The following is a 24,936-nucleotide window of genomic DNA, read 5'->3' on the forward strand; positions in this document are numbered from 1 at the left end:
TTACACATTACAAAGAACCTTGATTGCCACCCAAATTATATTTTATTTGTTTACTAATATACATCCATCATTGGTGTGAGAGTGGAGCAAGGAAAATAGAGAAAATCATAATGTCAAGATGTAGCTCAAATCATATCCCACGTTAAGGAAGTAAGGGGAGAAACTTGCCACATTTCTATATATTTATTATCATATGTTTATAGTCTGTTGTCTGGCCCACAGACATTTTCCACTAATCCAGATTGCTTCATTCATGTGTAAAGTTATATTTTATTTGACAAAAGCTTTAAGGTACTGTAGAGGAGAACCAAAATGGATATTAAACCAAACTGATACTTTTTCTTTAACACGTACCACCACGATACTTCCAAGCAGGCAGAAAAATTATGCATGAACAGTTCTGTCTTACACCCTTGCCAGAAACATTTTTAATAACTGAAGTCGGCAAATGTCCAGGATAAAAACTGTATCTTTTGTCCATGACTTAGCCCAGATGATGTAGCAGATGGTCACCTGGCCCTCATTAAAAGAAATAAAGAAAAAAAAAGACACCTATCAATTGCTGGAAGTGATCCAGTTGCTACTGGGATGAGTCTAGAATTCCATTTAAATTCATTTGTTTCCCTTTTTTCCACTTCTAGACAAGAAATTGAACTTGTTCATGAAACAAACTTAACCCTGGGGCAGGGGGATGAAGAGCCTTAGAACACTCAGAGAGTTAATAGTTTTATGTAATGGATTGGCTTCTGGATTTTAGTAGCCAGAAACCTTTAATTGTATATAGCATGTTACTTGAAGATAGTATCTTTCAAGCATTTATTACTTTCCAGGAAATATTCTTATTCCTGTTGATGTATTACAATTCCCATGATAAAGGGGAAAAAACTAAAAATGAAAAGTATATGCACTACAGCTTGTTTGTCAATCATAAGAAATTGGAATATCTTCTATAATAAAATATCCAAATAAGAGGAGTCTTCTTATTAAGTGAATTTTTACCCCAATACTTCAGCTTTGTGTTTCTGTTTTTTATGTTCGCTCTTTTCCTGGGATTTTTATTACCATTATGATTTAATTTCTTGCTGTTTTTAACATTAGCAGCCACACAGAATCGCTTGCAAGTGGGAATCCATATAAATTGAATAAAATAAACAAACAAACACACTCTTGAATAAGTTTTAAAGGTTCTATTACTGAAAAAAGCATACCACCCATTCTCTTGCTCAAAAAATGTGTCCCTCCAGCAATATTTAAGCACTTCCTCCACAGTACTGTCTGAGCTGCTCTCATGTAGCAGAGCAGAAGCATCTTCGGCTTATAAGGCTAAAAGGAAGATAGGGCCTATCACCTTATTTTGCTTAAGATCAAAACAAGCTATCAGAATACCCTAGTGCTCTAGTGCGATACTGCTCCAGCTTACCCCAGGTTAGTTCATACTTGTACAATCCTCTTGGTTCCTGATTATAAAATGCTGTATCTCACCTGGAACCTCTTAATTTGGCTCTCATTTGCATAGAGCATTAAAGTTATCACTAAAAGTTACATTTGTTGTGGAAGGAATGAACATCCTCTCTTCCATAAAGCTAACTGAGCTGTATCCTCTACTGAACGGAAAAACAAGAGCCAAATAATGAAGAACCAAAGGAGGTATTAAGTTTGCATAATGGTCCCATTCATTTGATTCTTCTGCTCAAAAGAATCACACATATTGGTCTTGTTTGCACTAAGCAAAGCACATAATGAAGTAATCTGTGAGCTGGAAAAGTGAGGCATGATGACTCCTCTGTCTTCAAACTGAGTATCTTCCCTGGATAATGCATAAATTAAAGCCGAGCACTAAGAAATCAAGTGATATACTGTATCTTACATAATCTTTTAAACTAGAGGTATCTAGGGATTGAAGTCAGGATCTGCCAGACCTGTACTAAGCTATGTTTCTTCCCTTCACTCGCCTGCAAATATCAAGCAACATGTGTGATTTAACTTGACATATTCAAGCCAAAGATGAGTCAGAAGAAAAATAGTAATACAGAAATCACAATCTCTCTGCTCTGTTTTCCGGGGGGGGGGGGAGCAGAGAAAAAAAAACCAAGCAGTTTCTGTAGGCAATCTCTCCTGCGCCTAACCGACCCATTTCTCCCGCTTCCCCAGCAGAGAAACTGGAAAGAAAGGGATTACAAGAGAGTAAGCAGGCACACAATGGGGAATTGTGGAGGCGTACAAACAGCCTGAGATAAACTTGAAAGGAGAGTTTTGTTTGAGATAATTTTTATTCTGAAAGGCTCCATCCAAGAAATTTATATTTCAAAGGACAAAAGCAAGTAATGCCTTTCCTTTGGCCTTTCTTTGGCTCCAGTAGCAGTCAGAGAACGATTCACATGCAGCACAGCTCAGGGCCAGATTAGACATAAAGTGGGCAATCCATGGTCATGTTTCCTCCATTATTTATTTATTTAGGCTTTCTTTGGAGAACAGCTACAGCAGTAGAAAAAAGAAACTAAACATTTCCTCCACACACCATTTTCCTCAGAGAAATTGATTCTTCCCCAGGGAAACGGAAGGAACAACACAAATTAGAAACTGCATTACAGAAGTTTTTCTTGGGGGATAAAAATCCAGGCTGCATGGGACAACTTCCCCAACACACAGTCCCAATCCAATTCAGACCTTGACAGTTGCTTTTTATTTGGGGGAACGTATCCCTTATCTGCTCTAAATTAAGCTTTTTGCATTTTAGTATTGGGTTGAGGTTGAGTTTTGTGTGTGTCTGAGTCAATCCTGACACCTGGCAACATTTTTGGAAGTGCCTCCTTCCTAGAGCTGAAAGAGAGTGACTGGCCCAAAGTCAACCAGCTAATTTCACACCTAAGGCAGAACTAGACTGCACACTCTTCTGGTTTCTAGCTTTGAGCCTTTAACTACTACACCAAATTAGCTCTCTTTGGTATGTATGCCCATTCCAAAATTTTAAAAAAGTGAAATATTAATAATAATAATAAGCAAGAATGTGGTAATACAAGAATCAAACATTACTAAGCCCATGTTATATAAGTATGTGTCAACTGGCTAAGTCTCTCAAGCTGTGTTCTCTTTGATGGAGGAATGCTTAAATTGCATGAAGAAGCATCTGGGTGGTTTCTGGTTTTATCTGGTTTTGTGCATGATAATTCATTGGTTGGCATTTTATTTATTTATTTATTTATTTATTGAATTTGTCCCCGCCCATCTCCTCCCAGCGGGGGACTCTTTTGGGTAGATACACCCTATTTTGGGTAGATACACCTGCAAAAATTGCTGTGTGTCTTTATTAAAACTGAAGTTTAAGAAAGTTTTAATAAAGTAAAGTAAGACTGGGAGAAGAAAGTCAAATTGTCATCTCCTGCCCCAAATACCAAGGGCTAAACCCACTTAACACGTTACATTTGTCTACTTCTTCCAACACCCCTACACTTAACTTTTAGTATCAGTGGTCTTCCCACTGAATAAGTATAATCATAAGCCATGAGGCTGACTTCCAAACTGCTTTTATTATCTTCATTTTTTTAACATGATGGACAACTGACTGTATGCAGATACTACTTGAAGCAATATCTAATTTGTGAAGCTTTAGCTTTGTGTATTATACAAATCCAGCCATTACAATTTGTAAACCATGTCTTACAACGGGGTAGGCAATCAGGACTGTAGCTATACAGTCCTGATTGCCTACCCCATTGTAAGCTATGGTGCGTAGTTATACACACCATAAAGGAATACAGAAAAAGATTGTGACATGTTACTTTACAAATGATTTTGATTTCTTCAATTCTAGGATGCTTCTATTAAAGCTCACATCAAGCCAGCCCCCTCATGACTGTGAGCACTCCCTAGAATGCACTTCTATAATCCACTACAATTTATTGGTCAGGGAGGTATCAAAACAAGGATAGCAGTGCCATTCATCAGAGCTGAGATGACTAGCTTAGGTGACAGATGCTAAGGAACAAAAGAAATTAAGTTGTCTTCCCTGTGACACTGTAAGGAAGTGAAGGTTGGACTCTTAAGAAGCAGGATAGAAAAAGTATTGACTCTTTTGAATTTTGGTTTGGAGAAGATTCCTGAGAATACCATGGACAGCCAAGAAAGATCATCAATCATATCAACCCAGAGTTCTCACTTGAGATACAAATAACCAGGCTCAAATTATCCTACTTCAGACACCTTACGTGAAGGCCTAGCTCTCTGGAGAAGGCTCTAATGCAGGGAAAGGTGGAAGGAAAGAGAAGTGAATGGCCAACAGCAAGGTGGATGGACTGTTACAGTGGCAATGGGTGCTCTATTGGAAGACCTGAAGGACCAAGTTAAGGACAAATCATCATGGAGATAATCTATCGATGTGTTTTCTAAGAGTAATCAATCCATTTAATAAAATTAAGATTCCCTCTTTTATGGTTTGTAACAACCCTATTCTCTCTTCCACACATAAATCACTCTTACTCACAGAAATATATAAGTACACACATATACACCTCCTCCTTCCAACAGAAACAGCAAAGAATAAAAAACCAAATGGAGATGTGTGTGGTGAGAAGGAGAGCAGCATTGGAAAAAGAAAGAAAAAGGGGGGAACACATCATGAAGCAGACAAGGTGAAGGGAAAAAATAACTGGCTAGGGAAGGAAAGAAAAACAAGAGGGGGGATTTGTTTAGGCATTGCACAAAGAGTTAACATTCACTAGGCAAGCAGTCCTGCAGTTATTTGAACCTTCTGCCCACTCCTGTTTCCAATAGCTTCTATTCTTATCAACAAATGAAAGAGGAGCTGCTCAATTCAGAGGTAATTATTTGGGGAAAGTCCTGTATTATATTAATACACTAATTAACACACAAGGGAACAGAAGGAAAATACAGGTTCACATGATCACAGCATATTTTTGTCACATTCAACTTTCACTGCTAATGTTTAATGTTCTGCTAAGATCTGCCTTGCAGTTCTTTCCCCTCTAAAATAAGCTTCTATTTCTCTACAGTTTCCTCAAGGTGGCAAAGGATGCTGCTGCTCCTGCTGCTTTCTGTTCCACATTTATTTTCCCAACACTCTGAATCTGAAAGCGGCCCATGGGAAGAGTTCACTCATGATATCATCCCTTGGAATTTAACTGAAGCATGGTAAGTCAAGGAGGCCACAGGTCATTGGAGAGCAGATGGTACAGTGAAAGATAGGGCATTCCCAGATACCCTGTGGGTACCTTATAACTAAGTAAGTGCAAGAATACCATACTTCACCTATAACAATTTCACTGTCTTTTTTCTTCTTTGTAAACAAATTTTGAAAGCCTACGAGCAGAGAAGTTAGACAGCCATCTGTCAAGGATGCTTTAATTTGGATTCCTGCTCTAGGCAGACTGATGGCCTAAATATCCTTTCCAACTCTGTAATTCCAGGAGAAAAAAATGCAGGAGAATTTTTTTCTGCTTAGCATTTTTATTTATTTATTATCTCTATAAGTTTTCTTTATCAGATTTATCCAATTTATCATTTGCTCGAGGGCATGAATGCTGAAATCTGCTTCCATATTCTGTTTCTATACCCCTAGGTATAGTCAAGAGATTCATACCCTTGAAAGATATCTTGAGAAGAGTAATTCCAAGTTTGAGAGGGTTCTAATTTGTGCTGGATGGCTGCTAGATATGAGCCCAGAGCAGATTGGCATCTCTTTCCATCTTCCATGCAGCCCATCTGCTACAGGCTGTTTTAGGGGAGCAAAAACTAAAACAAGGCTGGAAGTCAGCCAGAGACATTTTGGAAGCACCATCAGAACTGTCACAAGAAGTTATCTTTCAGGCATTAAACCTTCCTTTGTGGAACTAAACCTTTCACCTGCACATTAAAGTTTCCCTGGTGAGCATTTCTTTGCCTGCCTTCACTACAGATGGGTACTGAGACTTGTCTGTTTTTGAGATGAGGTACAAGGGCCAAGAGACTACAGAATCCATAGCTTGTATCAGAAACAAGGCACTTTTTTCCTAATGGAGCCACAAGATACTTGGAAAACATTATGCCAATGGTAAGCATGGATCGAGGACCAAAAGTGAGTAAGGTTATCAGCCTTTTTCTTCATGTCAGCCTCCCCCAACTTGACACCCGCCAAATGTATCAGGAGAACAACTGCCCCATTGCAGATACTAAACTAGATTTAGTATTTCATCCAAATGCCAATACCTACCAATGGATCCCTCAGTCACTTTCTGGCATAGGAAATTGTGTATTTCTTGAATAGCAAAAGAACTACAACTTCCAACTCATTGTGCTGAGGTTAACTTGGACAGCCACTAAGCATTAAGGCTGGGAGTGATGGAAACTGTAGTCTAGAACATCTGTGGGGCAGCAGGTTGGAGAAGGCCATTCTCTAACCTTTGGATTTTCATTTTTAATCATGTATACAAAAAAAAATACCCTGGCAAAGTCAGGATGATCAGACAAAAACTATTTCCATATAAATATATTGTTTCAAGGTGTGACTGATTTTTTTATCATTCTTAATATAGCAAATAAAAAGAGAAGGATTGTTGAAAATTGAACCAAGTGGACAGTGCTTTAAAAAATATATATTCTAGGCATAAGTACAGTCAAGAAACTGTGTTCTAAATCAGAATTGTTCTTGCAGGTGATGTAATAATTACAGAAAGGATATGTGCATTGCATCTCAGCTGCACAGAAGATCATATTTACCTCAGAATTCAGGATGACTCTCCTCTCACATTTAAGTTTCCAGCTGTTATGAATGTGAAAATAATCTTGAATGTGTGTTAACGCATTCAGTCCCTCCGTAGGGGAGAGATGGGTGGTGAATAAATTTATTAAATAAATAAATAAATAAATAAATAAATAAAATAAAATAAAATAAAATAAAATAAAATAAAATAAAATAAAATAAAATAAAATATCTCTTGTGGAGTACAGAGAAGGTTTTAAAAAACAAAAAACAAAAATCAAACAGTGCACAGGATTCTTCATTATTTAGTTACCTATTTTCACATTTCTTCTAAAACTGAATTCAAGGTAGCATGTTATAGTGGGGAAATTTTTTTCAAGAGGTGCAGACACTAAAAGGGTTAGAAGAAGATCAGCTGACCTGTCAGTCCATGAAATGGATTAAAACAATGAGACCCCAGAAAAAAATCAAAGGCCGAAGAGAAAATCAGGAAGGTGGGTTCCCCTTCTCAGATAGGTTTTTGTTTGTTTGTTTGTTTGTTTTTAAGAGAAGACAGTCTCCATTTTGTCTCTGAGTATTTTTGTTTTCTCCTCCAAGGCTGGATGACAGCAAGTTTCCTCAGCAAGACGCCTAGACCTAGTAACCTGGACAGCAAGCTAGGATCTTTGAAGCTAGTTGTGGTATGTATTTGTTATGGACTGAGATCTGGGCTGTGTAAATTTGCCCTGGGGTGTATATGTGTGTGTGATAGATCCAGGAGCTCAGGAGCACCCACTCCCTGACTTGATAGTGATTGAGATCAACATCTTCAGAAAGCTATTTGTTCCTTCCTTCTCCCATTTCCTTTTTCTTTTCAGCCTTCTTCTAAGCCTTTGACATTGCTATATATAATAAAAATTCAGAATTCGTACCCCCAAAGGACTCCAGCCTTTAGCACATGCCCTCCTTCCAGATAGGCTACTGAAGGAAGGGGGTTGCCACTTTCTTTCTCCCTGGTAGAAATCAGTGGCAGGCTGATTTCTCTGGAATAAACTGGCTAGTGGCAGTATACCTTATCTGCTCTCCCCAAAAGTTACTGGACAGGTACAGCAGGATTTTGAGATCTTCGCTCTCCTCATTGAAACCAGTGAGAGTCCAAGCCAGCACATGCCATGCATGCACACAAGTGCCCCATCCATATTTTCCCAACCAGGCACCAACCAGAGACAGGACTACCTAGTCTTATGAGGTTGCTGCTTTATGTGCCTTCAATACTCCATGATCCCCGACACCCCCCCTTTTTTTCCTGGGTAGTAGCATCTAATTAGACTATGCTGGTTGAATGATTTCCCTGTAATTGCTTAATACATATATTTTCCTTGACATAGAATTGAGTGAGTTGCTTGTTTTTTAAGTCAACATGCTTAAAAGACGGTACCAACAGAGAGAAAACTATTGGAAGACACATTTAATGTTTTGGCTTCAGCAGAGATCCCATTAGGGAAGCATAAAAAATACTTTCAAATCTATATCAAGTTGTAATAAGAAGCTGACCACTTATTCCACATAGTATTGAAGACAGGGAAAATAATAATGAGCTTAAAGAGCAGAGGTAGGGGAGAGATTTAGCTTAACTATAAGGAAAAAGTTCTACCCTAAAGAATAGACTGCAAATTGAAAAATTCTACCAACAAGGTTCTAGAATCTTAAAGCATAGGAAAAAAATGAATTTGGATACATACCCGCCAGAAAGGATTACACTTAATTAATCAAGCTCTCAAACATGTGAGGTTAGCGGAGTTCTTTTCAGACCTTCCAACCCTACGACATTAAAATAGCAAAAAAGATCACAGGAAAACAGATTCTGCAAAATCACATAGCAGGTTTTAAGTGTTACTCAAGTAAAACTAAGTATTTATTTGTCCTGCTAGAATTTCAAATATTTTAATACAACATTTTTCAATCCATTCACAATATCTAGTCTAAATTCTAGAAGAGAATTTTGCAATCGCTAAACAAGTGGACCAAAAAACCAGGAGAATTCTTTCTGTATAGATCTGAGCTCGATACTTACAGGTGTTCCCATTTTTATGCAGCATTCCTAAATTGTTGTAAGACTGTATTGCTTACGGAATTTCTAGGCAGCTGCTATTCCTACTGCTTTGCCTTCTTCTGCAACTGAAGGGAGGAATTTAAAACTTCTCTCTGAGACCTGAAATGTTTACCTTGCTTCTCTTTATCTCCAAACCAGGAAAACTATAATTTGCTCAAACCACAATTCATTAACAAAAAGGACCTGAAACCATGACTGATCATGGTTTCTTTTACATACCCAGCCTCAACAAAATATTGTTTCCTGAATTCAGAGGTGAAGAAAAAAAGCAGCTTGCTCTAAGCTGTAAAAGGAATTTTAAGCTTCTTGCCCTTTGGGTGAGAAATAGGAAGGAAGGGAAATGTGCAAGCCCACAACTCATTCTTCTAACAGGAAATCACAGTTTGTTATTATATCAGAAGTGAGTATCAGGCCTTGTCAAGGTTCTATACCAGGCACAGAATTAGATGATTGATTTATTTTATTTATTTTTCAAATTTTGCCACCATCCGTTTCCCTCCAGAAGAGATTATCTCCCCATTCTCATCCCCAGGCAGAATCAAGGTGATCAGACATATACAGTAGATTTAGTACAAAGAATTAGGAAGCTGCATAAACAAGACTTTTTTTTAATTTAACAACCACCAGGAATCCTGTCCTTTATATATTTTAGTCCCAAACTTTGAATCTTGGGTCTTCTTCTCCCTCCTTTACAAATCAGCAAAAATACAGCTACTGGTTTTATGGTCTTGAAAGTTTCTGCTATCTGTCCCTTGTTTACAAAATGGCTTTTTCTAGTGTGAAAATCTGAAATTCCCACCTCAGCAGTTTTAACCTTTATAGGTCTAAATGTGTTCTGATCCTATTTACTATGTCTTCCCATATTACTTGGAGTGTCAAAAGAAAATCAGTACATGCACTTATTTTCTATGTGTTAAGCTATTTCTGTATCATTTTTTTATTCAGGGACAAAGCAATCTACAAAATTCTAAATGATCAGAATGTTACAGGGGGGAAAAATAATAAAAAAAACTAAGCTAAGATTCAGAATGAGTTCCAAAATATGTAACATTAAAAAATATCAACAGTCCATTTAAAGAACAAACATATGGGAGAATTAAAAACATCAGAAGGTCAATATGAAATGGTGGCTTTTAAAAAGTTGCTTAAACTACATTAGTCTTGGGTCCTGGCATCCACAGAGAAGTTACAATTTTACAGGAAAAATAAAAGTATAGTGTTCATGCAAAAATAAATGGAAAATAGTCATATTTCTTCAATAGCTTACTATATTTCTCAATGGAAATATAATTAATGGCTGATAAACTTTTCTAAACATCTTGCCCATAACTCACAAATTTCCTCCACACTATAAACATTCAAGGAGATACATGTCCACAGACACACTGCCCTAAGCAAGTACAGTATTTTCAGATCTGGAATTCTGTGGACCAGTTCTTCAGCTTCATACATTGCTTAGCATTATATGGACAAGCTTGCTTAACATTAGACCTCTTCTTTTTTGTCTTACTTCTCCACCATAGCTGCAAAAAAAGATTAGCTATACTCACTTCTTCTTTACTCTTGACCACAATTTATCATAACTAAAAAGGATGCCCTATGAACTATCATTTCTTGAAACAGGCTAATACAATTTAGTGTTAGATCTGAACAGTCAGATGTCTACGGACTTCATAATATCCCCATGCTTCAAAGGCTGTGGCATTTCCATATTATGAAATACATTACCTTGGAGGTTTGGATGGTATTCTTCCTTCTTGTTTCAGGAAGACTGTGAAAACTTTCCTTTTTTTTAAACAAGTTTCTGGTTTTAGCTGATCGGAGCATGGAACATTGTCTATACATATACTGTATACTTCTATTGCATTTAACTGATTATTCATTTATTTTTCTATTATTGTCCAGGTCGTTTCATTTTGTTGTTATACTGCCCAGAATCAAAGATTGAGGTGGTTAAGAAATACAGTAATATAATAAAGAAGTAAAATATTCAGTGTGCACCTTTCCAGGAAACATAATGTACCATGCTAAGGATAGTAGCAGGGTTAGCAGATATATTCTGGTATTAGGTACAGACTCAATACATTTCAGAAACTTGTGCACACAGTGATGAAGTAACTATTCGACAGCTGAAACAGATGTCAAACAAATATCGCCTACAAACCATGCAGTGCTCCATAGAAAACATATCACTGAAGAGGCTACTTTTGTGCCAGTGCACCAAGCATTTCTGAACATCCCACATGTCTGGACCAGTGCACATTCCTATGTGTGTGGCACCCTCTTATCTATTGCTCTCATATTGTCTCCCATGACTTGAAGATGAATTGCTTCAATTGACGTCCTTATCCCATGGACCCTAAACACATACTCACAGGCATATGGTTACTGGAAATAATGCCATTCTGGATCTCCCCAGCATGCCATTTCTATTGTTTCTCTGACACACAACAGTAGGTGCATCAAGCCAGACCTGTCTATGGCCCCATTCCAAAAAGAGGATTTTCCTTTTTTCCTCTTGGCACTCAGTAACTTACAGTGGAACCAGTAGCCAATGGCCACCAAAGCCAATAGAACTGATTCAGCCTTGAACAGGTGACTGCATAATTCATGATTAATACAGGAGGAGATTCCAAGGATGAAATTAAAACATTCTCATTGTCTTTAAAAAAAAAACTAATTAGCATTATGATTGGCATGCTCTTACTCAAGAAGAGCAGGTGATGAGAATGAGGAAGCATCTTTATGGGGGGGAAATGATTCTACAGCAGAATTCTCCACTATTTAGCATGCTTCAAAAGGCTGAAGACTGGTTGAGGCAACGAATACTGACTTAAAGTTCAACATGACTTAAAGGGTACAGAGAGACAACAGTCAAAAGTGCTGCAACAGAAGGCATCAGTGCTCAGAACACGCGCCCACATTTCTCTATTCTTCTCTCACTGCTGCACGTGGGAAAATAAGGATTGCAGATCTTTTGGAAATCTGCAAAAGCAACATGCAAAGATGGTCACAGCATATGCCTACTGAGAGCAATGAAGATACAGCCCTACCACTACTGAAAGTTGAAAATAGTTTTCAGTCACTGTCTTCAGACCAGCCTCATACATGCTTGTAGTAGGTCTATGGAAGTGTGGCTTTCTTGGAATTCCATGCAAATATGGTATCTGTAAGGGTCTTTGCGCAGAGACTTACTGTTTATATTAAGTTACCTGAGACCCCCAACACATTGCTGGCGTTCTTGGATACCTCTTGAAGCTTCTCTGGCTTGCTGCTCAACCTAACCTTGCAAATAAAAAAAAATCTAGAAGGAAATTTGTATGCTGAAAAATGAAATGTCAGCTTATAACAAAATACTTATTTCTAAGAATGCCTCTGGCCCCTGTGTGAGCCCCAAAGGCATTCTTATAAATAAAACAGTCACAGAGTGCAGCAGTGGGCTTTTTTGGAAGCATACTCATGAAAGAGAGAGGGAGGAAGAGGGAGGGAGGGAGTAGGAAGTAGCATCCACAGGGTGGATGGGGCAAATGACGAAATGTGTGTGACGTTGCATCAGACAAATGCCACAACAGACCTATTTGCATCAAGTATCAGGGCACAAATATGCAGTTGTGGCATATATGTAACAACATCACTGCCCGTGCGTGTGACTGTGTCTGTAATTGTTTTGGTGCCATGATGCTTTGCTTTGAATGCCACTGAGCATCCTTGGGGCAAAAAAAAGATATACTGGGGAATATCCAGATCAGGTTGCCTTCTGTTATGTGAGCATTTTGGGCAGTAACTCACATCCACCAAGACAGGAATTTTCTAAAAGTGTTCTTGATGTGCTTATACAATTCCAGTAGTTGGGGGATACCCTGATGTAAACAATCCAGTGCATTACAGATAGTCCTCGTGTATCAAACACAATTGGAACTGGTAACTCAGTTGTAAAGCAAAGTGGTCACTAAGTGAAACCACGCCTGTGCTTATGAACTTACTTCACATTTCCTTTGCTTTACAGACCTGCAGAGGTGGTAAATATGAGGATCATCGCAAAGTTACTTTTTCATCACTGTCATAACTGCAAAAAGTTGCTAAACAAGGCAGTCACTAAACAAGGACTACCTGTATGAATCATTCACTGGCTTGACCATCATAAAAAGACTGGAATGGTCTTCCTGGAACAAAACTGCTAATGCACATTGTGAGAGAAATGCTGACATTTCATTTGCCTGTATTTGGCCACTGTCTTCACCTTAAGAAGCATGAACATCAAAATAAAGAAACTAGATGTTTACAGAAAATGGCAGCTGTCTGTCAGGTTTATTGAAAGGACCAAATTCCATTCATTCTACCCATTCATGGCTGCTTATTCTTTTGTTTCCCAATCTAAATTAATTTTTGCTTTAAAAAAGGTTGGAGGGAAATCCATAATGTAGGCAAGAATGAAGATATTTTTTCAATTTATCTTGCTTTTTCCATCAGGATGTTATCCCTGCAATTGCAGTGGTATTTCTGTATCTCAGCTACAAGTCTTTTTTTTTCATTTTTATACCCAATTCTTGAGCTTTATTATAAACCTATGAGCATGTATAGTACAGATGACTATGCTGATAAAAGCAATCACCTCACATATAAAGCACAAGTATTTTGTTGCAATCCAGAAGGGAAATTTCACTAGAGTTGCCACTCATACAGAGAAGACAAATGCACCGGATATGTAGCATGCCAGGCAGGGAAAAAGCAATTCACATCTATGCTCTCAGATTTAACTTGTGAATAGCTAAGCTGTTGCTTATCCAGTTGCATGCGTAATATACATTATCCCAATGTTATAGGCCCCCTCATAAGCATCTTAGCATTGACTCAGCCAGCTGTAAACCACACCACGTATTCCAATTTCCAGGTTCTTATTTGTGCCACATTACACCTGTCAGGTCACAAAGCTAGCAATTGCAAGAAAACAGAACCAAATACGTCTCAGTGCCAGGACTGTCCTGAAAGGAGCTCAAGTCTCAGTAATTATAGAAAATAAACATACTTCCAAAAACTAGTTAACGCCCTTTCCTGGATCGAGATGCCTTCCAAACAGTCACTTATGTCCTGGTCATCTCCCATATAGGCTACTGCAATGCGCTCTACATGGGGCTACCCTTGAAGAGTATACGGAAGTTTCAACTGGTCCAGAATGCAGCCACACAGGCAGTTACTGGTGCCTCAAGATCAGCACATATAACACACTGCTGCCAGAGCTGCACTGGGTGCCAGTTTGCTTCCGGGTCCAATTCAAAGTGTTGGTTATCACCTTTAAAGCCCTACATGGCACAGGGCCAGGTTACCTGAGGGACTGTCTCATTCCCATAACATCGACCCGTCCCACCTGGTCAAGCAGAGAGGGCATGCTATGGACCCGACTGGTAAGGGAATTCCACTTGGCGGGATCCAGGAGGCTGGCCTCCTCTGCAGTGGCATCCGCCCTCTGGAACATTCTGCCCCTGGAGGTGAGGCAGGCCCCTTTGCTCCCGGCCTTCCGGAAGAACTTGAAGACCTGGTTCTGCTGCCTCGCTTGGGGTGGGAGAGGCAACAGTTCCTCCTGGGGTTGGCTGGCATCACAGAGCCCTCCCCAAGAATGACATCTTCGCTCCTTGGATTCTGTCTTTATTTATACCGGTTGATGATATTGTAATTATATTTTTATGGTTTTAATTGCTGATTTTATTGTGAACCGCCCAGAGTCCCCTTTTTGGGGGAGATGGGCAGTGATATAAATTTGAATAAAAAAACAAACAAACAAACAAACAAACAAATAAACAAATAAACAAACTCCACACTCCAGAATCTGATTAAGTAACCTGCAAATTCAGCACAATTGTTCCAGGACTGATGAACAGATGCTGGAATAATCAAACTAGAAAGGTCTGGCAATTTTCAAAATTTCAGGGAACGAGCAGTCAAATTTTAAGAATTTCCATTTTAGCTTTAATGACAAGGTGGATGAGATTTTCTCTCACTTATTCCCCCCTTTTTCTCTCTTAACCACAAGAAAAGGTTTGCCTTTTTTCAAGCAGCAAGCCAGCTGTGTTTCTGGGACAGGAAACCCAAGGGAACTGTCCTGGCAGCATTGTCCCTTACAGCAGAGTTCATCAACCTTGGCAACTCTAAGCTGTGCAGACTTCAACTCCCAGAATTCCCCAGCCAGCAAAGCTTTTAAGAAGGTTTTGATTCCCTTCCTAAAAGCAGAAAAAGTGTGGGTGATGATTAGTCCCCAAGGTGTGTCTTCATTAAAAATCCAAAATCTTTATTATACACAGCAAAGTCAGAGGTCTTCAAGGAAGTTGAAAAGAAAACGAAAAGGGAGAAGGAATCAAAGCTGGCTGGGGAATTATGGGAGTTGAAGTCCGCACAGCTTAGAGCTGCCAAGGTTGAGGAACCCTGCCTTACAGCATTGTTTCTTTTTTTGGTGGTGGTGGGGAAGATGGCTGCTCCCTTTGGTTTTCACTCCAGGAGTACAAGTGGTCTGCTGAGAGTTACCCACTTATATTATTTATCAGTTTCACTGTATAGTTATATATTGAATTTTACATCCCATTGAGTGTACTTTTAATGCTGTACACTCCCCAGGGATGCTTTGCAAGACAGGGAAAATATAAATAATTTAAACAAACAAGCAAAGCACTTACATCCATACTGTACAGACTGTGCCTGTTTTTGAGCCTGCATCCAACAGCTATTATTTATTATTACGACCATTTATAGCCCTTCTTTCTGTCCATGGAGAATTCAAACAATAAAGGTTAAAATTAAAATGACTATTGAATTACCTCAGACTGAAATGGCCTGGCTGAAGCAAAAGGTCTTGATTCCCTTCTTAAAAGCAGAAAGAGTGTGGGTGATAATCAGTCCCCAAGGTGTGTCTTCATTAAAAATCCAAAATCTTTATTATACACAGCAAAGTCAGAGGTCTTCAAGAAAGTTGAAAAGAAAATGAAAAGGGAGAAGGAATCAACAGTTGCTTTCTGAAGAAGCTGATCTCAGGATCAGGGACTAGGTCTATCACCAACATACACGCACATACCAGAACAAATTGAAATAGCCCAGATCTCAGTCCACAAAACAAAACACAATATATACTGCATCCAGTTTCATTGACCCTCGTTTGCTGTCCAAACTACTAGAACCTGCCTTGTGGCAAGTGGTCTTTTCCCCTTACCTTGTTTCAACCAGCCTTGGAGGAGAAAACAGACCTCCAAATCACCAAATGGAGACCTCTCTCCCTGCTTCCCCCTCCATTCCAACTTCTGTAGTCTCTACCCATAACCTTGATAGACAGATAAACTAACTTTCCTTTCTATGTTTCAAAGTCTGGACCTCTTGAACTGGAATTGGTCAATTTTGAATGATGTTGTTTTAATTCTTGTATTACTTGCATCAATTATGTCTGTGGATGTTTTATGTTGTACACCATTAAGTGTGGTATGACTGTGGATGACTGTGGAAGTATAAAACTATAATAATTTCCCCACATTGATCACAGCTGCAAAAAAAAAAGTTTGGTGTTACCTCTCTTCTAATAACATTTCCTTACAAGTCCCTGAATATTTTTATTTTCTGATGTCATGTATATATTTAAGATCTTGATGGACAAGAAAGTGTTGAAAAAACTGAGGGATGCTTGAAGGTAAGAAGAAAGCATGAATCTCATAGGCCAGTCAAGTTAATAACAGAATGACTTCCACCAATTCCCAACCATAGGAAATGTTTCAACAGGTTTTTATTTATCAAATTTTGCCACCGCCTATCTCCCCACAAAGACGGATTCTGGGCAGTTTACCAAAAAAAACAAAAAACAGACCTTCAAAATGTTGTCTCCCTTGCCTTCTCATGACATAGAACACCTATTATGTAAATCAAGAAAATATCTGTGCCAAACCAAACTGAACAATAGGTTGGGAGTTATCTAGAGTGATCAATGTCAGAATTCATCAATGAATAAATTCACACACTACGCTAAACTATATTTCATCACGGTTTAAAAATAGAATTGGCTAGGTTCATCTAACTTGTTAAGTCATAAATTATGGTTTGCAATGGCTCACTTTACATATGCTAATACAAAATCAAACCATTTTATGGTTTGGTGAAATATGAGAACCAAGTTGCCATCTCATAACCACTTGTTCTAGTATGTTGCCCTGAAAGGATATCCTTGAAATGGGCTATTAGTTATTTTAACATGTTAGGCCAAAATTCCAAGAACATTCTCACAATCATCTCTTCCTTAAAAAAAAAAAAAAAAAACAGGACTCCTTGCTATCCAAACAGGCTTTTACCACCCTCTCAGGATTTACTTTATGGGAACAAGCAATTTGTTATACCCTATTTGGGAGAGGGGGGATAGGTTTGTTATTCACTTTAACCACCTATCAAAGTGGAAAGACAAGATATAAATCAAATAAATAAATTTAAAGCTGATCTTTCAGGACTCTGAAGTGGGCAGGGAACCTCCACAAGGAAAAAACAGATTAAGTTTTGTAAGCCATAGGAATCCTTTTGAGCTGGCCAGTGTAAAATATGTGTAAAATGTCTACTAAATATATAAATAAGAATTCCAGCTGTGAAAATTACACTAGGCCTTTCAGCACTAAAGGAACAGACCCATAATGGTTTTCTACTTGTGTCACCTTTTCATAGCTATAACGTGTAAGAGGCGATACAATTTAATGGTTAAGATGTTGGATTCAGACCAAGATCCAGCTCAAGTATTCTTGGAGTATGAAGCTCACTAAGGAACTTAGACTCAACCAGTATCCCTCAATGCAAATGATATCACAGTTGTCTATAGGGAATAAAAAATGAAAGGAGACCCTCATATTCATCACACTCTACGCTTATAGAAAAAAATGGGATAGGTAGACAGACAGAATATAATCAAGTGATTTTTCTCTCATTTTATCTTCTCTATAATAAACCTGTAATATCAGATAGGCTGACTTTATAGAGATAGTGATCATATATTAGGAACCACCCAAGAGCCAATTCATCAATTCAATGAGTTATGGCAATTCAAATCATCAGATTGGTTTGATTTGATCTGAATCACTGAATGGAACTGATCCAATTGGATTAAAAGTGTGTGTGTCAAACTGCATCAAATCTTCAAGTTGATTCAGAGGTACCCAATTCATTTGAACACATCAAACTGATTTGAAGATACAGTTCAAAGGAATGATTCAATCAATCCTACCTCCAAATTAAACTGATTTAAAGATTTTATTCAAAAGGGTGATTTGCTCAAATTGCCTATTTATTCTTTCTTTATTCTTTTATTTCTTTATTTAAAAAAATTAAACCACCTGATAGCTGAAGGTCTCTGAGCACTTTACAAAAAAAACCACACACTAAAAATCTTGGGGTCCTGTTTATACACACACAATCTTTTGTATCAGAAAGAAAAATGCAGGAGGCACCAGAGCAACAAGCAGCAGCAGGAGCCAGATACCTTTGAGAATATATCCCAAATACTATATGTTTGTGCAGTTTGCACTCTTGCCTCCCTCAGTCTAAGGCTGATTGCCTAAAGACCCACACAATCTTGCAGACTGTCCTGCTTCAAGGCCTCCCCAGATTCCAATGTTCAGTCTTCCTATTTTGCCTTCACTAGTACTGAACCAGGAAAATATCTCATACTATTACAGTAACTAAACACTGGGGAGCAGAGATTGGGGTGGGGGGTTGAAGAGGGGGAGAAGCAGAGAAAAGAGAAAGTGGAACAATTAGTCCCTTAAGTCTAGGCCTCCTTTCATCAGAGGACCAAGCAAGAATAATAGTTTTCTTAGTAAACAGTGCATTAACTAGTCCTGCGGGTTTATGTCGAGATCTCAGGCAGGTGTTACCTCTCCATCTCAGTGTTTTACAATCTCAATTGCAAAACTTCTCTTTATCCTAATCATTCACTTCAACAACTCTACAGCGTAGGCATATATTATTTTTATCTTGCTGATGGATGGAAGAAATGAAAGTGCAGCAGGCCAGGTGCACAGGCGAGTGGAGATATATTTGATAAGTAAAACTGGGACTAGAAGCTTGGTATTAGTGTTAAGTACAGCAGAAAGTCAGGGGGAGCAAAATGGAAAAGTTAGGAGGATTGTGCTGTGGGTCAAAAACAGAATTTTTACAGAGGTTTGCAGAATGGATCAGGAAAGACAATCAAGTAGTCCAGCATTTGTTGTCACCCATGGGTCAACCATATCATCCAGGAAATTCAAAAATGGGACAGTACCCCACAAGCAAAAATTAGGCTAGCAAGAAAGAGGTTACAGCAGTTCAGACTGGATTGCACAGATGAATTTTAAATATAAGTAGAAGCAATATCAAATACAATCAATGTTTCAAAGTGAAGAATATGGTAATAGCTGGCAGACAAAGTCAATTTACCTAGCCACAGACTATTGGAGATGGGGGTTGATGAGTAGAAATATAATGCTGGAATTGTTGTGGGGAAAATATGCTTTTGAGCTGCACCTGTATGACAGTTTCATGCTTCCTGTAATACTATCCCATGGCATTCTGATAAACTTGAGGTTAAAACAAACAGTACTGCATAGCAGACAATAGGCCAAAACATGATAAATGCTCATGCAAAGCATTTCAAAATGTTTCTACAGCAATCCAGCAGATTGTATTCTCCCAAAACTCAGAAACAACTCAAACCACAGATGTTCTCCAATGGAAAAGATGATTGAATTGCTATTGCAATCCATTGCTCAGCATCGTTCTCCTTTCCTAATTACAAATCCTGAACTTTTTAACTGCACTTGTAGCTCAGAGATACAACTTCATATATTGCAAGGAATCACAACATATAATGCCTCCAGAATTATTCCATGCAATTATTTGCTATCTAAGCTTTCCCAGGTCTCATCAATAATTCACTTTCATATACGTCCTGAACTGGTTTTAAATTTCCTTCCTTCCTTCCCTCCTTCCCTCCTTCCTTCCTTCCTTCCCCCCCTTTCAGACATGTCTGATTCTCAGAGACTGCCTTGAAAAGTCCCTGCAGTTTTCTTGGTAAGGTTTTTCAGAAGTGGTTTGCCATTGCCTCCTTCCTGGGGCTGAGAGAGGGTGACTGGCCCAAGGTCACCCAGCTGGCTTTATGCCCAAGGTGGGACTAGAACTCACAATCTCCTGGTTCCTAACCCGGTGCCTTAACCAGTACACCAAACTGACTCTCATTTTCTTTTTATCCCGTTTCTAACTTTAAACAAGATGTAAAGTGCTGGTAAAAACCTTCCCCACACCTGTTTTCTCCCTTCCCAGCCACAATCACTCTTGCTTTCTTCGCCTCAGCCCTCTTGAGGATTTTAACACTTCAGGTACAACATAAACCTGAAAGAAAGAAGATATGGAAACAAGTCTACTTTTGAATTTGTTCTCAACAAGGAAAGAGGGCTGTTCTAATTGTTTTGTACTCACTTTAGCTGTGAAAATGACAAAAAATCAGCAAAAAAAAATGTGTGATTACTACATGCTATCAGGCTGAAAAGGGAAGCATAGTAAGTGCAGCAGAAACTCCAATGGGTGAACATTTCATGAATGAAAGCCATTAGTAAGCACAAAATCCCATTCCTGTTCCTTGCCCTCACTGCGCACAGCACCAGGCACCTTGGAAACTCATCTGATTTCCTGGGGTGCTCTTTCCCATTCATCTATAAACCCACTCCCAGAGTTTGCAGCCCTATTTCCATCTTGCTGCCTTGCCCCACTGAGAATAAAGAAACAGCCCCCTACCAATATGTCTCTTTCATCATCTAGTCTAGAACAGCTGACTGGCAGTTCCCAAGATTTTTTCATCATTTGATCCCTGAAAATGGGCAATGCCAGAAATTGAACCTAAGCACTTCCGTATGCAAAGCATGTTCTCTCCTATTCCTTTCCTTCCATTTACTCCATGAAGCTTTCTAACCTCCTGAAACCCACCCCCACATGGCCTGATTCACTCAGGGGCTGAGGTGGCAACAGTTACTGCATACTGAGCAGGAAAGTAATACAGTGACAGAGAATTTGATAAATTAGTCCTCTCAAATTTCCAGGCTTCAATATCTCTGAGGTTCCATCATGGTGAAATCTGTTCCGTTAAAAAAAAAAATGTTCAGTGGAATCTCAGTCTGCTTAGAGGCACTGAAAATGATCCTTTTAACTATTTGGCAAGATGTGTCTCCTTATGTTGCTGAAAAAGTATAAAATCACCAAAGAGGGGCATTGTGATAAAACAGTGCATTGCAAGAAACCATAAGATCTTCATATGCCTCCCTTTCCCACCTCTACCTGCCCTGATCTTGCAATTAAATGTGCAATTATCCTATCTTATGAACATTCAGTTTCTTCAACCTAAGTGTGTTACATAAAAAAGGCGCAGGTAAGCATCATCATTCAGCGTGCAAAAACGAACCATCCAGGAACGCAGGCGTCATCATCTGCCGACACTGTCTCCCCATTCAAATACTTTCCAGGAATTCACTTCTCTATACCAATCCAGCAGCCTGAGTCCACTTCATCTCAAAATGAATTAATTGATTTGAAACACTTTTCCCCTGGGGGGGAGGGGGGACAAGAAACCCTAGACATTGGACTAATTGCCCCTTCTCTGCAACATGGCACAAGGTCAAAGCTCAGTATTTCCACTGCTGGGAGAACTGCCTGTGCAAAGCAGTTGTAGGTCACTGATGAAGTGTGTGCCAGCCTTGTGTGTTTCTTGAGCTGGTGGGTCTTTTTTATTGGACTGTGGTACCTTTAGAATACAACTCTTAGCTGACCTTTGTCTCCTGTGCAACATCCAGCACACAATCAGCAAGGAATAATGCATGACTCTTTCTCTCCTCCAGCTCCCCCGTCCGTTGCCATCCACCCCAATTGTCACATGTACCCCAACCATCCCTATTGGACAGAGAGCATTCTTCCACAAATGGGCCCGGCAGAATTTTTGGATAGTGGCTTGGAGGGTCGATGGCAGGAGAGAAAAGTGACAGCGAGTAGGGGGCGGAGGTGCCATGTGGCACTGCCGGCGCATCCACATGGCTTCCAGCCTCTCCCAGCTGCCAAGTGCTGCAGAACCGCTGCGGGGCGGGGGGGAGGATGGGAGAGAGACCCTGCTCAGAACCAGGAGCTCCGCTTCTTGCGGGAAGTCCAAACCTGAGACACCCTCGGCACCTCGCCCGCGTGCACACACGCGCTCCCCCTTCCAAAATAGCCCCGCCACAAAGCGATCTGTCCTCGCCCTAATCCAGACTTGCTCCAGCCAAATCCCCGGGACCCAGCTCAGAAACCCCGCTTGGCGCACAAGACGGAGGCACTGCGGCTCTTTTTCCCCAGCCCTGCGGCTTCTTCGCTACCGCGGCCGCACTCGGTATAACCAACGTACCGGCCGCGGCTTCTTTCCTCCGTCCAGCCTCTTTTCTCCCAATCAGCTGCCGCTGCCGCCTTGCCCAGCCCCGGATCTACCTGCAGGACCCGAAAGCCGGCTCCGAGCCACCCGCCCTTTGCGCCACTTCCCAGTCCAGCCGCCGCCTCCTCTAGCCCGGGCACTTTTTTTTCCCTCCACCCTTCTCCTCGTGATCCGCCCACCCGGCCACCGCCTGCGTTTTGAACCCGGCGCCTTCCCCGGGCGAAAAACAACCCCCCCTCCCAAATAGGACCTAGGAAGTCCCCCGAACTGCGCGACGCTCAAGATCAGTTTCGGTCTCTTCCCCCCGCAGCTCCCCCCCAGGACATGCGTTCCCTAAATCTAGGATCTGCCTCCCCGCCCCGTGCGTGTGAGTGCAGAATCAGCCCCGAGTTGAGCGGGGTGCAGAAAGGCTACGCTCTCCCTTGGCTGAGCCGCCGCTAGTTGCCGCGGGAGCTTGGGTTCTGGAGAGGCGCTGCGGATGATGGGCTGGGGTGGCCATGGAGACTCTTCCTACTCCCTGCCCTTCCCAACTCCTTCCTCTAGGCTTGTTGGTTTGGTCCTCTTCATTTCCTCATCTGTACGGAAAGAGAAAGAGAGAGGGGAACCCACCCTTGGTCCAGAGTTGTTGGCGGCGGCGGCGGCGGCGGCGGCAGCAGCCCGGGAGAGGCTAATCCACCGAGCGCCCCGCGGAGCCAAGCCGAGGCTCTGCCGCGGCGGCAGAAGGCAGCGTCTTCCCGGCACTCATGCTGGTGCCGCCTCCCGAGAAGAGCGCCGGCGAAGAGTAGACGCGGCAGAGCGACAGGCGGCTTGGAAGCCGGCGCTGTTTGTGGCGAGGAGAGGGAGAGAAGAGAAGCCTGGGAGGGACTAAAGGGGAGGCGCTTGCGAGTCAGGCGTCCGGGCGGGTGAGTGTGTGTCTGTGAGTGCTACGCGTCTGTGGTTGTGCCGCGCCACCTCTTCGCGAGCGCGCTGCAGCGCGGCTTTCTCGGCTGGCTGGGGAGGGAGCGAGGCGAGGCAGCCGGCGCGAGATCGGGCTTTGAGAAGGGGATTGCCGCGAAGGATTAAAAAGGCCTCCCCTTTCTGAGCTCGGAGTCAGCAAAGGGTGGAACAGGTTGGTTGCTCTCCTTTTTCTTCCGCCTCTCCCTTCTTTTCCGCCTTCTTTCTCTTTCTCCTCGAGCCACCCCGACTTCGGGAGCAGCTGTAACTTCTGCAGGAGAAGACGCGAAGCCACACCAAGAGGCGTGATCTTGGCGAACTCCAGTCTTCTCCGGCGTCCTGGTCTCCTGGACTCGGAGTCCCATCCTTCCCAGCCTGCACCAGCCATGTTGGCTGAAAATAATGGGAGCTGGAATCCAGCAGATCCGAAGGGCACAGGACCGAGGAGGGCTGGGGTAGATCTTCGTGTTTGCTGGCATGAGGGTTATCATTCCCACATTTTCACCGTGGGTTTAGGGCAGTGTTGAAGTCTGGTGCCCCTCTCCTGTAGGACTGCCAGGAAAATTGTAGTCCAGCATAGCTAAAGCATGCAGTGTTGAGGAAAACGCTTTTAAGGAAGCTCCAGCTTTGAAAGACTTGAAAGAGGAAAGGTGTGGGTGGGGGACACCCCCTTTTTTGCACCCTTTATTTCACTTACCAGGGATCAGTTGCTTGGCATGCTTGAAGGTGCACGGAATTATCACAAAATGTTATGATCTGCCTGTGTCCTTGGTGCTCAAAGTCAAGGTCACTTTGAAGGCCCTTTTTTTTTCTTTGAACAAGCAATTTAACTGTAGCGACACACACACAGCCCTAAGGTTGTTATCCTAAATATGTTATTCTAGGGAAGGAAACCCTATAGATCTTAAACAGTTGTGCTGTGGGTGATTATAATTACAGTGATGCCTTGGAGCTCAAGGAAGAATGCATGGCGGTTTAGATGCCATTCTGATTTGCGCCAATCAGCCACAAAACCAATATTCAGCCACAGCAGTGATTATGGTTGCATTCATGGAGATTAAAAAGACTCTCTCATCTGCCTTTTGGGGAGGATGGAGTGATGAGAAAGGAGTAGCTCTTTCTGATTGTGTCTTTCCACCATCTATGAATGAAACAGGTGTGCCGTCTTCTCCCTTTGGCTGTGCAGAAAGAACAGAAATCTTCAAGGCAACAGCCTCTAGATGACCTTTGGATGTTTACCATCGTCCTGTTCTACCTCTGCCTCTTGGGAGTTATGTGTATATATACAGTATAAGTGAAGAATGGGAGTGGTAAAGGCTTTTTTTCCCTTTAGCTCTCCTTAACCAGGAAGCAGCCAAATGGAAAGCTAATCAAAGAAAACCAAAGAAAAGCGTACTGATTCAGTGCACTAATTAACTAACTGTATATAGCTTAGCAGCATGGGTCTGTCTGTACATATTGCTCTCCGTTTTCTTTTAATTTAAAGCAGGGGTAAGCATTTTTCATGTCATGGAATTTACAGTGGGTGGAATTTAGTTTGACATCAGGGGAAGGGGGTTAACTAGTTCCCCTCCATGTCATGCTAAAGCCATGGTTTCTTTCAACTATGGTTAAGCAAACCATAATTGGCTGGATTCACACATTGTACAAACCTCTATGGCAGTGTTTCTCAACCTTGGCAGCTTGAAGATGTGTGGACTTCAACTCCCAGAATTCCCCAGCCAGCATAGCTTTCCTCAAAGCCAGCATAGAATTCTAAGAGTTGAAGTCCACACATCTTCAAGCTGCCAA

The 24,936-nt window shown here is 41.0% G+C and overlaps 1 protein-coding gene across 2 annotated transcripts in view; it reads right to left on the bottom strand.

The window, feature by feature from the left end:
* Positions 1-22,966, bottom strand: part of CCSER1 (coiled-coil serine rich protein 1) — a 511,517-nt gene extending 488,551 nt beyond the window's left edge. Inside the window, exon 1 of one of the 2 annotated variants that reach the window (XM_063310081.1) lies at positions 22,822-22,966. The gene's annotated coding sequence lies outside the window, so the exon portion shown is untranslated. Of the gene's footprint in view, positions 1-22,188; positions 22,267-22,821 lie in introns of those variants that run through there. The other variant, XM_063310082.1, reaches the window with a different exon arrangement.
* Positions 22,967-24,936: the final 1,970 nt, after the last annotated feature.

This window comes from Candoia aspera, chromosome 8, assembly GCF_035149785.1.
Source record: "Candoia aspera isolate rCanAsp1 chromosome 8, rCanAsp1.hap2, whole genome shotgun sequence".
NCBI classification, from domain to species: Eukaryota; Metazoa; Chordata; class Lepidosauria; order Squamata; family Boidae; genus Candoia; species Candoia aspera.